This window comes from Rhinopithecus roxellana, chromosome 6 (assembly GCF_007565055.1).
Source record: "Rhinopithecus roxellana isolate Shanxi Qingling chromosome 6, ASM756505v1, whole genome shotgun sequence".
In the NCBI taxonomy this organism is placed as follows: domain Eukaryota; kingdom Metazoa; phylum Chordata; class Mammalia; order Primates; family Cercopithecidae; genus Rhinopithecus; species Rhinopithecus roxellana.
In genome coordinates, this window is record NC_044554.1 from 93340356 (window position 1) to 93353123 (window position 12768).

Below are 12768 nucleotides of genomic sequence, written 5' to 3' on the forward strand. Positions count from 1 at the left end.
ATGAGGCCAGTGGGATGCTGGAGCTGAAAGCATCTGTGTGGCAGTCAGACATGTCCCTTTCACTGGCTTCAGCTGCCTTTTTTAGATGACGATTGTATTCACAGTGACTATGAGCTCCTTAGGTGCAGAAACTGAATTAGTGTTAAACACTGTTGTGTATGCCTGGCATGGCATGAGGACAGTATAGATATTTCCAAGATCTCTCTTCAAGGTCATCCTTGGATCCCAGAGCCTGGGACAGTGTTAGGGATCTTGGAAGCACTGCCAACATGTCTGACATTCAGGAAGCCACTAACAGCTCCTAATTGTAAACCTGCATGAGAACCAGAGGTCTACACAAGTGACAGAAAGTGACCTCAGAGGTGAGGCTCAGCGTCCTCAAGTCACTATGTAACTGCCCAGTTATTCATTTTGCTCAGTGGCCCAGATACCGTTTAATTCATGCATAGCCAGCTGTGTAAGAGACTGGGGATTTATTACTCCAATCAGTCTCCCTGAAAATTTGGAGACTGAAGTTTCTAAGGATAACTTGGCAGGTTGGGGGCCAGAGGGTAGGCAGTGCTGATTGGATGGGTCAGAGATGAAGTCACAGGGGGTCAAAGTGGGTTTTTCTAGATGTCTTTTGTTTCTGGGTGGGATTACAGAAGAGGTTGAGCCAGATTATTGGCCTGGGTGGCACCAGCTGGTGCATCAGAACACAGGGTCTAGAAAATATCTTCAGCACCAATGTTAGGTTTTACAATAGTGATGTCATCCCTAGGAGCAACTGGGAAGGTTCAGAATCTTGCAGCCTGTGGGTGCATGACTCCTAAACCATGATTTCTAATATTGTGGCTAATTTGTTAGTTTTACAGCAGCAGTCTTGTCCCTAGGCAAGTAAGGGATTTGATTTGGGAAAGGACTTTTATTGACTTTGTTTCAAAGTTCAACTTGAAACTACGTTCTACCCAAAGATAGTTCATCCTACGCCCAGTAATAAACAAGGGCAGCCTGGAGGTTAGAACCAAGAGGGAGTTAGTTAGGGCATATCCCTTTCACTGTTGTAACTTTCTCACTGTTTTAGTTTTTGTAAAGGTGATTTCAACTATTGGAGCCAGCTTTGACCAAGCAGCTGTGAATGGAAGTGAGAGACAAATTGGGGTCACCATACAATCAGCAGAGACCAATGCAAGATATATTTTGTCATTTCAGTGAACATTTGGCTCAGGTTTATTGTCCGAGATCAGTTGATAACTTGTGGTTGTTCAGGAGTTTCAAGATTACTAGTTTAGAAAAACAAAGAAATTCTAAAGGATTTTGAAGACTTGGCTGGAAAACTCCCATGGTCAAACGCTTTAATTATAAGGAAAATTAATGCTGATTTTTTTTTTTTTTTTTTTTGAGATGGAGTCTTGCTCTGTCGGCCAGGTTGGAGTGCAGTGGCGTGATCCTGGCTCACTGTGCAACCTCCACCTCCCTGGTTCAAGTGATTCTCCTGCCTCAGCCTTCTGAGTAGCTGGGACTACAAGCACCCACCACCACACCCAGCTAATTTTTGTATTTGTATTTTTAGTAGAGACGGGGTTTCACCATATTGGCCAGGCTGGTCTCGAACTCTTGACCTTGTGATCTGCCCATCTCAGTCTCCCAAACTGCTGGGATTACAGGTGTGAGCCATTGCATCCGGCCAATTAATGTTGATTTTAAGGGAAAAAAGAAAAAAAAAGCTCAAAAAGATAATTCAGAATTCAAGTAAAAGTAAGGTTGATAATGGACAAGAAGTCCAAACAGATGAAAGAGATGTTAAAAGAAGAGTTCATTCACTACAATGTTTTAGATTCACACATCTTAGATTATTGTGAAAATCCAGCCATCAAAGGAGATAGCAACATTAGTAGGTGATGATTTGGTATCTTGCAAAGATGAGACTGATGAAAGCAAAAAAGAAGAAACAGCATCAAGTGTCAAGTTTAGAGTCATGTGCAACAGAGTAGGAGAGAAACCTTGCTTTCCCTCAAATGAAGCTGGAAGAGATTCTGGGGGTGATGTTTAAGGCTATTTTAAGTGGAAGGCCGACATGACCAACTTTGATGTTGCGATTCTTTTGAATATCCATGATAATGAAATCATTGTGGGCATGGCATCAACTAAAGCGAGTCTCCACTGAAGACATATCACACATTTTGGACCTATGACTCTTTTGTACCTATCAGTATTTTGGACCTATGGGCACATTTTGGACCTATCAGCTCTTGCCCCTGGGATACCCAGCCTCTGTGGTCTACTACCTTATAATAGTCGATCCAATGTGTGGAACAGGGGCAATACCAATAGAGGGGACTACTGAATGTTTTCATGTTATATTCTGGTGATAATAATCCCCTGGTTGTGAATAGAGCAGCAAGCAATGTCACATCTTTATTGACCAAGAGCCAAATTAAAGAAGGCTAACCATCCGGAAGCTTGCCCATAGATGCTGTTCAATGGGATATCTGCAATCTGCCATTGAGAACTGGCTCTGTGGATATTACTGTAGCAGATTTGCCATTTGGAAAAAGGATGGGATCCAAGAAGAGAAACTGGAACCTTCATCCAGCTTGCCTACGGGAGATGAGTTGTGTCTGTGTACACCTACAACAGGCCAAGCTGTACGATGTACTCAGGACGCGACATGCTTTACCAAAGCATTATCTGGCATGTGACGTGTATGGTGAAAAGTGGATACAGTTCGGGTGAACATTGGGGGACTTTGTGCTGCAGTTTATATTTTGAAGTGTACACCTCAAGCTTTTGTTCATCCTTCAGAACAAGATGGAGAAACAGGAACTCTGGTAATGCAAAGATTGAAGATGACTAATAATACTCGTATTTCCCAACATTGGAAATGTCAGCATGAAGAACTTGCTTTAAGAGCAAAACAGTATTAACAAAAGTGCAGTCTGCACTCTTTAAACCTGTTCAAAGCTCTTCACCCTAGTTGGCAAAAGATGTGAATGTAATGCAATGGGATTGAAAGAGTCTTATGAGAAAGCAGAGCTTTTCCTTGGCACTGTTTTGTATTTTGGGCAATTAGTATTTTGCTTACAATGCTTTTAAAGATGTCTAGTGAAACGCCTAGTAAAACGCTGTGAGATTTGGGTGTAGAACCTTTTATTTTCAGGCTTAAAACTTTTTTAAAGAAAATATTATAGTGTTTTGTAGCGATAGGGGTCTCATCATGTTGCCCAGGCTGGTCTTGAACTCCTGGACTCAAGCAATCCTCCCAAAGTTTTGGGATACAGGTGTGAGCCACGGCACCTGACCTATTTTCAGGCTTTACAGGCTGTTTTCTGTTGTGCCAAGTGCAAAGCTACTCTGGCCTAAAGGAAAGGCAGAGAACATAATTACATCTTAGGCCACATTTCATTGCCTACGTATCTGTGCTATTCAGTTGCTCAAATTCTTTAACTCTAGAAGTGAAGTACTGCATTTTGTGAACAATGTTTGTCCCATGAGATGAAATCTCACAAGTCCTATAGGAAAGTTTACCATCTGCCTTAAAAATTAAAATGCACATCTGTTATTCAGGTTAATATGCATCTGTTATTCAGAACTAAAATAGAGGACTAGGATTTATCAAAGGGATTGCAAAAATACTGTTGTTAGTAGTAGCATAGAGCATTACTATTTGTAAATAGCGCGGTGGCTCATGCCTGTAATCCCATCACTTTGGGAGGCTGAGGCGGGTGGATCACCTGAGGTCAGGAATTGGAGACCAGCCTGGCTAACATGGTGAAACCCTGTCTCTACTAAAAATAAAAAAATTAGCTGGGTGTAGTGGTGCATGCCTGTAATTCTGGCTACTTGGGAGGCTGAGACAGGAGAATTGCTTTAACCCGGGAGGTGGAGGTTGCAGTGAGCCAAGATTGCGCCACTGCACTCCAGCCTGGGCAACAGGGTGAGACCCCATCTCAAAAAAATAAAAATAAAATACATAACAGACACATTGGTATTTGAGGTGTGGGACCAAAAAAGCAAATTAAAAGAAATTTTTTCTTCCAGTAAAAAAAAAAAAAAAAAGGACAAATGAAGAACTGGGATGATGCATGTGAGCTTATGGTGGCTGTCCTGTGAGCTAAGGGGAAAGGACACTGCTCGTTTTTGTGAGCAACGTAGGTATGGTTCCCACAAAAAGATCCTTGCAGCACTGTTGAGGGAAGGCCAACATTAGCAGACAAGATCCTGGATAAGGCAGTGCTTTTATGAAATATGCTTCCAGTGGCTAGGGGCTATCTTCAAGTGACGTTGTATACAGAAGACATCATCAGACAAAAAAAACCATCAAGCAACATTTGAGCACCCAAGCCTCTTGGGAAGCCCCATAAATAATTGGTTATTATTGTTAATAACTGGTTATTAATAATGTGGTGGTGTGTGTTTGGAAGTTCTGCTTTAATGCAAGTAAGGGTAACAAGTCAAGGAAATTTAAGTATAAATGTAAATGGGACCTTGTCTAGTTCTATAAGGCTAAGGAGTTTTACTTAGGATACCTAAGATTTTTTTTCTTTCTTTTCTTTTTTTTTTGGCGATAGAGTCTCCCTCTGTAGCCCAGGCTGGAGTGCAGCACGCAATCCTGGCTCACTGCAACCTCCACCTCCTGGGTTCAAGCGATTCTTCTGCCTCAGCCTCTGAGTATCTGGGATTACAGGCGTGCGCCATCATGCCTGGCTAATTTTTGTGTTTTTAGTAGGGATGGGGTTTCATATTTGGCCAGGCTGGTCTCGAACTCCTAACCTGAAGTGATCCACCTGCCTCAGCCTCCGAAAGTGTTGGGATTACAGGCGTGAGCCACCGTGCCTGGCCTAGGATACCTAAGAGTTTTAGTGCCGGCGGGGCGAGGTGGCTCACGCCTGTAATCCCAGCACTTTGGGAGGCCGAGGTGGGCAGATCACGAGGTCAGAGTGAGACCATCCTGGCTAACACAGTGAAACCCCCTCTCTACTAAAAATACAAAAAATTAGCCCGGCATGGTGGCGGGCGCCTGTAGTCCCAGCTACTCGGGAGGCCGAGGCGGGAGAATGGCGTGAACCCAGAAGGTGGAGCTTGCAGTGAGCCGAGATCGTGCCACTGCACTCCAGCCTGGGCAACAGTAAGACTCCGCCTCAAAAAAAAAAAAGAAGAAAAAGGAAAAAAAGGAAAATTTTTAGTGCCTTGTCTTAAAAACACACACACACACACACACACACACACACACACACACACACACACACACACTACACTTGGAAGCCCAGTATATAAGAGCAAATGGGCTATATTCAAAGGAGGAATTGGAGTCCCAGAGCCCTGCTCACTCTGTACTCGTGTTTTAACTATCCCCCTACCCCCTCACCACCTCTCAGGTGGTGGCTTCTGGTGGCACCTCTGAGGAATTCCCAAGGCTCTGCAGAAAGGGTTTGAAAACCACTATTTTTTCTTTGGTTACTTTTACTATGTATTATCAAGAAGTAAACATCGGACAGGCGTGGTTGTTCACTTGAGGACAGGAGTTCGATACCAGCCTGGACAACGTGTTGAAACTCCCATCTCTACTAAAAATACAAAAATTAGCCGTGCGTGTTGGCACACATCTGTAATCCCAGCTACTCGGAGGCCGAGGTACAAGAATCACTTGAACTCGGGAGGCAGAGGTTGCAGTGAGCTGAGATGGCACCACTGCACTTCAGCCTGGGTGACAGAGCAAGACTGTCTCAAAAAAATAAAAGGGTAAATATTTTCATGTTTCTGCATGGTCAGGGCTTTCTGAGCGTAGAAAAGTAGAACCTGGGTTAAAAGAAAAGCCCTGGGAGTTAAAAGATGACTTATATACCCCTTAGGGATATAAAACCCAGAGCGTTGGAGGCATTCCCAAGATTGTAAACCCAGTAACACTTATCTTACCTTCTCCTGGAGACATTTATTTATGTTCCAAAGGGTAAGAGCCCAGGGATCTTCCCCTTTTCTTCCCAAGGAGAATTTGCTTACCGTAGGTAGATTAGCTTTCTTTCACTTTCTTAGGTGAAGGCGGCAGCTGGACAGTTATCCTGTACAAACTTACAGATTCAAAATTTTGGGATTCTTCTCCTGTAGTTCAACCCTTACCTATAAATGGGTTTTATTGCATTGTCTATGGGGTATTAGGTATGGGAAAATTACGTATTTCTTGACTTAAGTAATAATAACTCTGATCTCTGCTCCAGAAACTTTGTGTTTACTTTCAGGTTACAAGAATGAATAAATATAGAGATTAAAAACTTAAATATTTTTATGTAAAACACTTCTTAGGAGAATATACTTAATAATTTATCTGTACAGAAATTATTGTGTGTATACTTCAGGTTTAAGCTTTACTTTAGTATCCCTGAAACTTTTCAGATTATCTCAGTTTTCCTTATAGAGGTGTTTTTTGTTAGCTGTTTCATGTTAAAGACTACTAATAGTGGAAAAGTAAATGCTTCTGTAGGATGTGATTAGCTCACTCATTGATAGGGTTAGACCTGCACTGAGCACAGTAGATTGCTCAACTGTCACTTAAATAATGATCTCATTGATAAAAGGAGGATTAGAAGTGGCTTGTTTTCAAGGGTTTCTGAGAGCCGGATTCTATAGCTTCATTAAAATGTGATATTTTGGGGCCAGGCGTAGTTGCTCACTCCTGTAATCCCAGCACTTTGGGAGGCTGAGGCAGGCGGATCATGAGGTCAAGAGTTCAAGACTAGCCTGGCCAACATGGTGGAACCCTGTCTCTACTAAAAATACAAAAATTAGCCAGGTGTGGTTGTGCGTGTCTGTAATCCCTGCTACTCGGGAGGCTGAGGCAGGAGAATCGCTTGAACCTGGGAGGTGGAGTTTGCAGTGAGCCGAGAGGGCACCACTGCACTCCAGCCTGGGTGACAGAGCAAGACTCCATATCAAAAAAAATAAAATAAAAATAAAAAATGTGGTATTTTCATTTCCAATTATGCGAGGTAGTCAAGCACAAGAGAAATGTTTTATACATATTAACTTCTTTGTAGACTAATATTCCTCACCCAAGTGTAACACAGGTATTAATGGATTAACATATGCTTATAAACGTTTTCACTGAAAATAATAAAATTGCTGACAGATTATTTCTATATGAAGAAAAACAGAGTATGAATATTGTTTTCCAGATGCAAACACTAAAAGTTTATTTAAAAATGAGTAAATATGGCTGAGTGTGGTGGCTCACACCTGCAATCTCAGCACTTTGGGAGGCCAAGGCAGGCAGATCACCTGAGGTCAGAAGTTCGAGACCAGCCTGACCAATATGGTGAAACCCGTCTCTACCAAAAATACAAAAATTAGCTGGGCATGTTTGGCGTGCGCCTGTAGGCCATACTACTTGGGAGGCTGAGACAGGAGAATTGCTCAACCTGAGGGTCAGAGGTTGCAGTGAGCTGAGATTGTGCCAATGCACTCCAGCCGGGGTGCCAGAGTAAGATTATGTCTCAAATAAATAAATAAATAAGTAAAGTAAATAAGTAAAATGAGTAAATAAATTTTTTATCTCCCTAGCATTTACATATTTGTATTTTTTCAATTGTTAAAATGATGGATACATTTTGCAGAAAATGTGAAATATTTAAGAAAATAGAAAGCAAGGAAAAATACAGATCTCTTTTTAAATTTGTATTTCTTGAGACAGGGTCTGGCTCTATTGTCTACGATGAAGTGCAGTGGCATGATCACAGCTCATTGCAGCTTTGACCTCACTGGCCCAAGTGATCCTCCTACCTCAGCCTGCTTTTGTATTTTTTTTTTTTTCTTTTTTTGAGACCGAGTCTCGCTGTGTCACCCAGGCTGGAGTGCAGTGGCACGATCTCGGCTCACTGCAAGCTCCACCTCCCGGGTTCAGGCCATTCTCCTGCCTCAGCCTCCCAAGTAGCTGGGACTACAGGCGCCCGCCACCTTGCCTGGCTAGGTTTTTGTATTTTTTAGTAGAGACGGGGTTTCACTGTGTTAGCCAGGATGGTCTCGATCTTCTGACCTCGTGATCCGCCCATCTCGGCCTCCCAAAGTGCTGGGATTACAGGCTTGAACCACCCCGCCCGGCCTAATTTTTTGTATTATTAGTAGAGACGAGGTTTCACCATGTTAGCCAGGATGATCTCGATCTCCTGACCTCGTGATCCGCCCACCTCGGTCTCCCAAAGTGCTGGGATTACAGGCGTGAGCCACCGAGCACGGCCTGTATTTTTTTAAGAGAGACAGGATTTACTCATATTGCTCAGATTGGTCTCCAATTCCTGGGCTCAAGTGATCTGCCTGCCTTGGCCTCCCAAAGTGCTGAGATTATAGGTGTGAGCCACCTCGTCTGGTCAGATAATTTCTTTATGGCCGGTTTTTACACAGATATGGCATAGAGACAACTGGAGTAGTATTTTTAAGTTTTGTGGCTGGCATTGGGGAAAAGAGGTCTGTTTCTGTGACCCTTGTTGGGGAAGAAGTTATTTTTGTTGTTGTTGTTGTTTTTTGTTTTTTTTTTTTTTGTTGTTGTTTGTTTGTTTTTGAGACTGAGTCTCGCTCTGTTGCCAGGCTGGGGTGCAGTGGCGTGATCTCGGTTCACTGCACTCTGCCTCCTGGGTTCAAGCGATTCCCCTGCCTCAGCCTCCCGAGTACAGGCGCGCACCACCATGCCCAGCTAATTTGTTTGTATTTTAGTAGAGAGGAGGATTCACCATGTTGGCCAGGATGGTCTCATTTCCTGACCTTGTTATCTGCCCACCTTGGCCTCCCAAAGTGCTGCAATTACAGGTGTGAGCCACTGCTCCTGGCTGAATTCTAGTTTTTATAGCTATCCTCAGAGAAGCATGGGACTGGGAGATAGGAAGGCAGAAGGTCAGAGAACAACTTTGGCTTCTGAGGCTGCTGTGATGCCTACATTTTAGGGTATGGTTTCTGTGCCTCAACAATGGTAAACAACTAACTTTCTTCTGGGAGGGAGTCTGGAATTGTGGTACATGGTATGCAGACAGTGCCTATGTAAATAGTCTTCATTGAAAACCGAGGTTCTGAGTCTCTAATAGATTTCCCTGGGCACAAACTTTGCATGTTTCTATATCTATTTTTTGTTGTTGCTGGAGAAAGAAGCATGCCTGATGTGGCCTTCCCTGAGAGCAAAAGAACATAAGCAGCCTCTGCATGGCATGAATTTTTTCCATCTCCACCTGTGTCTTTTCCTCTCGTTGGTCCTGTCATATGTCAATTTGCTGTAGTAAACCTTAGCTCTGTATACAACCAGATGATTAGGTCCTGTGGATCCTCCTAGCAAATCACTGAAAATATGGGTGGTCTTGGGAAACCCTGAAACAATACCAAAGGCAGAAACCGTAAAAGAATTTTTTTTTTTTTTTTAAAGATGGAGACCCGCTCTGTTGCCCAGGATGGAGTGCAATGGTGCAATCTCGGCTCACTGCAACCTCTTGCTCCCAGGTTCAAGCGATTCTTCTGCCTCAGCCTCCGAGATAGCTGGGATTACAGGCGTGTGCCACCACACCTGGCTAGTTTTTGTATTTTTAGTAGATACGGGGTTTCACCCTGTTGGCCAGGCTGGTCTCGAACTCCTGACCTCAGGTAATCCACCCTCCTTGGCTTCCCAAAGTGCTGGGATTACAGGTGTGAGCCACCATGCCCAGGTAATTTTTATATTTTAGTAGAGACGGGGTTTCACTATGTTGGCCAGGATGGTCTTGAACTCCTGGCCTCAGGCGATCTGTCCACCTCGGGCCCCCCAAAGTCCTGGGATTACAGGTGTGAGCCACCATGCCTGACCTTTGAATTTTTTTTTTGTTTTTTTTTTTTTGGAGACGGAGTCTACTCTGTCACACAGACTGGAGTGCAGTGGCGCAATCTTGGCTTGCTCACTGCAACCTTCTCCTCCTGGGTTCAAGTGATTCTCCTGCCTCAGCCTCCCGAGTAGCAGGGACTACAGGCACCAGGCACCTGCCACCACGTCCAGCTAACTTTCTTGTATTTTTAGTAGAGACAAGGTTTCATCATATTGGCCAAGCTGGTCTCGAACTACTGACCTTGTCATCTGCCTGCCTCGGCCTCCCAAAGTGCTGGGATTACAGATGTGAGCCACCGCACCCAGTCTGAATTGTTTATGTAAAGAGAAAACATGGAAATTAATTGCAAAAGTTGAGGATTTGGCCAGGCACGGTGGCTCACTCCTGTAATCCCAGCACTTTGTGAGGCCGAGGCGGGCAGATCACGAGGTCAGGAAATCGAGACCACAGTGAAACCCCGTTTCTACTAAAAATACAAAAAATTAGCCGGGCGTGGTGGTGGGCGCCTGTAGTCCCAGCTACTTGGGAGGTTGAGGCAGGAGAATGGCATGAATCCGGGAGGCAGAGCTTGCAGTGAGCCGAGATCGCGCCACTGCACTCCAACCTGGGGGACAGAGCGAGACTCCATCTCAAAAAAAAAAAAAAGTTGAGGATTTTTTTTCTGTCTTTATTGTGTCTCTTTTATTTACTTTATTAATGTAACAGAGGCTTCAGAAAATTAATATTAATTAGTTGTATTGGAAGGTGAATTCCTATTTTATTTTTTATTATGCATAAACATTTGATGCTGAAAATTCATGTCCCCTCTGCCTCCAGAGATTTCAGAAAAAGAAATCTAATTAAAAATTATCATCTCGATGTGATTCTTTTGTGAGTGATTGTGTTAAAGACGAATAAAGTGGATGATGATGAGACAATAATTAATCTGTAATTATGTCAATACATACTCATGAATTTCCATGATGAACAGAACTGAGGCCTCCTTGAGTCCATGAAGATCTTTTACTCTCCTTTTCCACGAACCTCGTTTCTAATTTCCCATGAACCTAGAAATTGAAAACAATTATTGCCAGGTGACTCCCAAATTATAATTTCCCTGGAATGTCTTCCAGTGGATACTAATTTTCCAGGTACCATCAACTCCTAAAATTTCCTGTCAAACTAGGTTGTTAGGAACAGAGCTTCTTCCATGACTTTGGACACATGCCGGAAAGGAAACATCATGTTATTACAGATAAAGCTTCAGCAGATTAAGAGAGCATGCTTGGAAGTGAGGCCCATTTTCTGCCTCTTCATGCAGAAGGTCTGGTGGTTAAGTTCTCTGTGAATCATAAAATTAAAAAATTATTTTGGTGTATATCAAAGGTTTCTGTTTCATATTGCTATTTGAGCAGTTGGTTTTGTGACTTGGCCTTTGAAAAAGTTTTTTAATCTCAGTAGTTGGCTAGTATGGGTGGGAAGGGATGCCATGATTCCCGTCACACAGATGAGCCACTTGTGTGGACATCTGTCAATTATCCCTGCTCTGGTGTTGCTCAAGTTTATTTGTGTCGTCTAAACCCCAGGGCCAAGTACCAGGGGAGTCCTTTCAAGCAGTTTTGGCAAGCATGGAATTGATGGCAGCTTCATTATAATTATACTTCTTTGCATGGTTGACCAGCTGTATCATCATAATAGCTTTCCATACTAGAGGCCAAAAAGACAGATATACAAGCTGCTCAATATATTTCAACAAATTACATTACAATTGATGCCTTTTCCAACTGTTTTATGCCTTGTAATCATCCCCTACTCCCACCCAGCCCGTCAGTTCTTTCACAAATAGGCAAAATTTGACTCTAGATATCCTTTTTAAGTATAGTGCATTAAGAAGTGAATTTTTTCTTGTTCCTTAGAATAATCATATGTTTATCTTTTCTTGTTTTCAAACAAGAAGTTATTTGCTGTAATAGATCATGTGACTGTATAATACATATATGATAATGACGAGAGTAATAACAATTGCAGGCCAGGTGTGGTGGTTCATGCCTATAACCCCAGAACTTTGGGAGGCTGAGGCTGGCAGATCACTTAAGATCAGGAATTCAAGACCAGCCTGGCCAACATGGGGAAACCCCATCTCTACAAAAAATATTTAAAAATTTGCTGGGTGTGGTAGCACGCACCTGTAATCCCAGCTACTCGGGAGGCTGAGGCAGGAGAATCACTTGAACCCGGGAGGTGGAGGTTGCAAGGAACTGAGATTGTGCCTCTGCACTCCAGTCTGGGTGACAGAGCTAGACTCCGTCTTTAAAAAAATAAAAATAACAATTGCAACTTTTAGTAGCATTTACTTTATGCCAGGGAGTGTACTAAACACTTTACATACAACATTTCATTTAAAACTTGCAAACTCAATGAGACAGGTGCTTCAGATGAGGAAAGGGAAGCTTTGATAAGTGGAGTTACCTCATGCAATGTCACTGAGCTTGTATATAGTAGAGCAGGGAGTTGAATCCACGCAGTCTGCTCTTAATGATTTAAAACTCACTCATTGATTTTGACTTAAATATGCTCTAGAAGTCCTTTCTGAGTGTCTTATCAGATAATAAAAGTAAAATTCCATTACCTGATACTAAATGAATTCAATTTAAAAGTTTTTGCTTCATTAAATGGCCAACTATTACATGAAATGATATTCAACATTATTAGTCATCAGTGAGATGCAAATTAAAACCACAACAAGAAACCTTTATATGCCCATTCGAACAGCTAACATTAAAAAATGAAGAATTCCATGGCTGGGCATGGTGGCTCACATCTGTAATCCCAGCATGTTGGGAGGCTGAGGCAGGCGAATCACCTGAGGTCAGGAGTTTGAGACCAGCCTGGCCAAGATGATGAAACCCTGTCTCTACTAAAAGTACAAAAATTAGTCAGGCATGGTGGTGGGTGCCTGTAATTCCAGCTACTTGGGAGGCTG

At 42.8% G+C, this 12768-nt stretch overlaps 1 protein-coding gene and 1 pseudogene across 3 annotated transcripts in view; both read left to right on the forward strand.

The window, feature by feature from the left end:
* Nucleotides 1–12768, forward strand: part of SUGCT (succinyl-CoA:glutarate-CoA transferase) — a 737208-nt gene that overhangs the window by 11335 nt on the left and 713105 nt on the right. The window lies entirely within an intron of this gene.
* On the forward strand, nucleotides 270–2906 carry LOC104663130 (annotated as a pseudogene).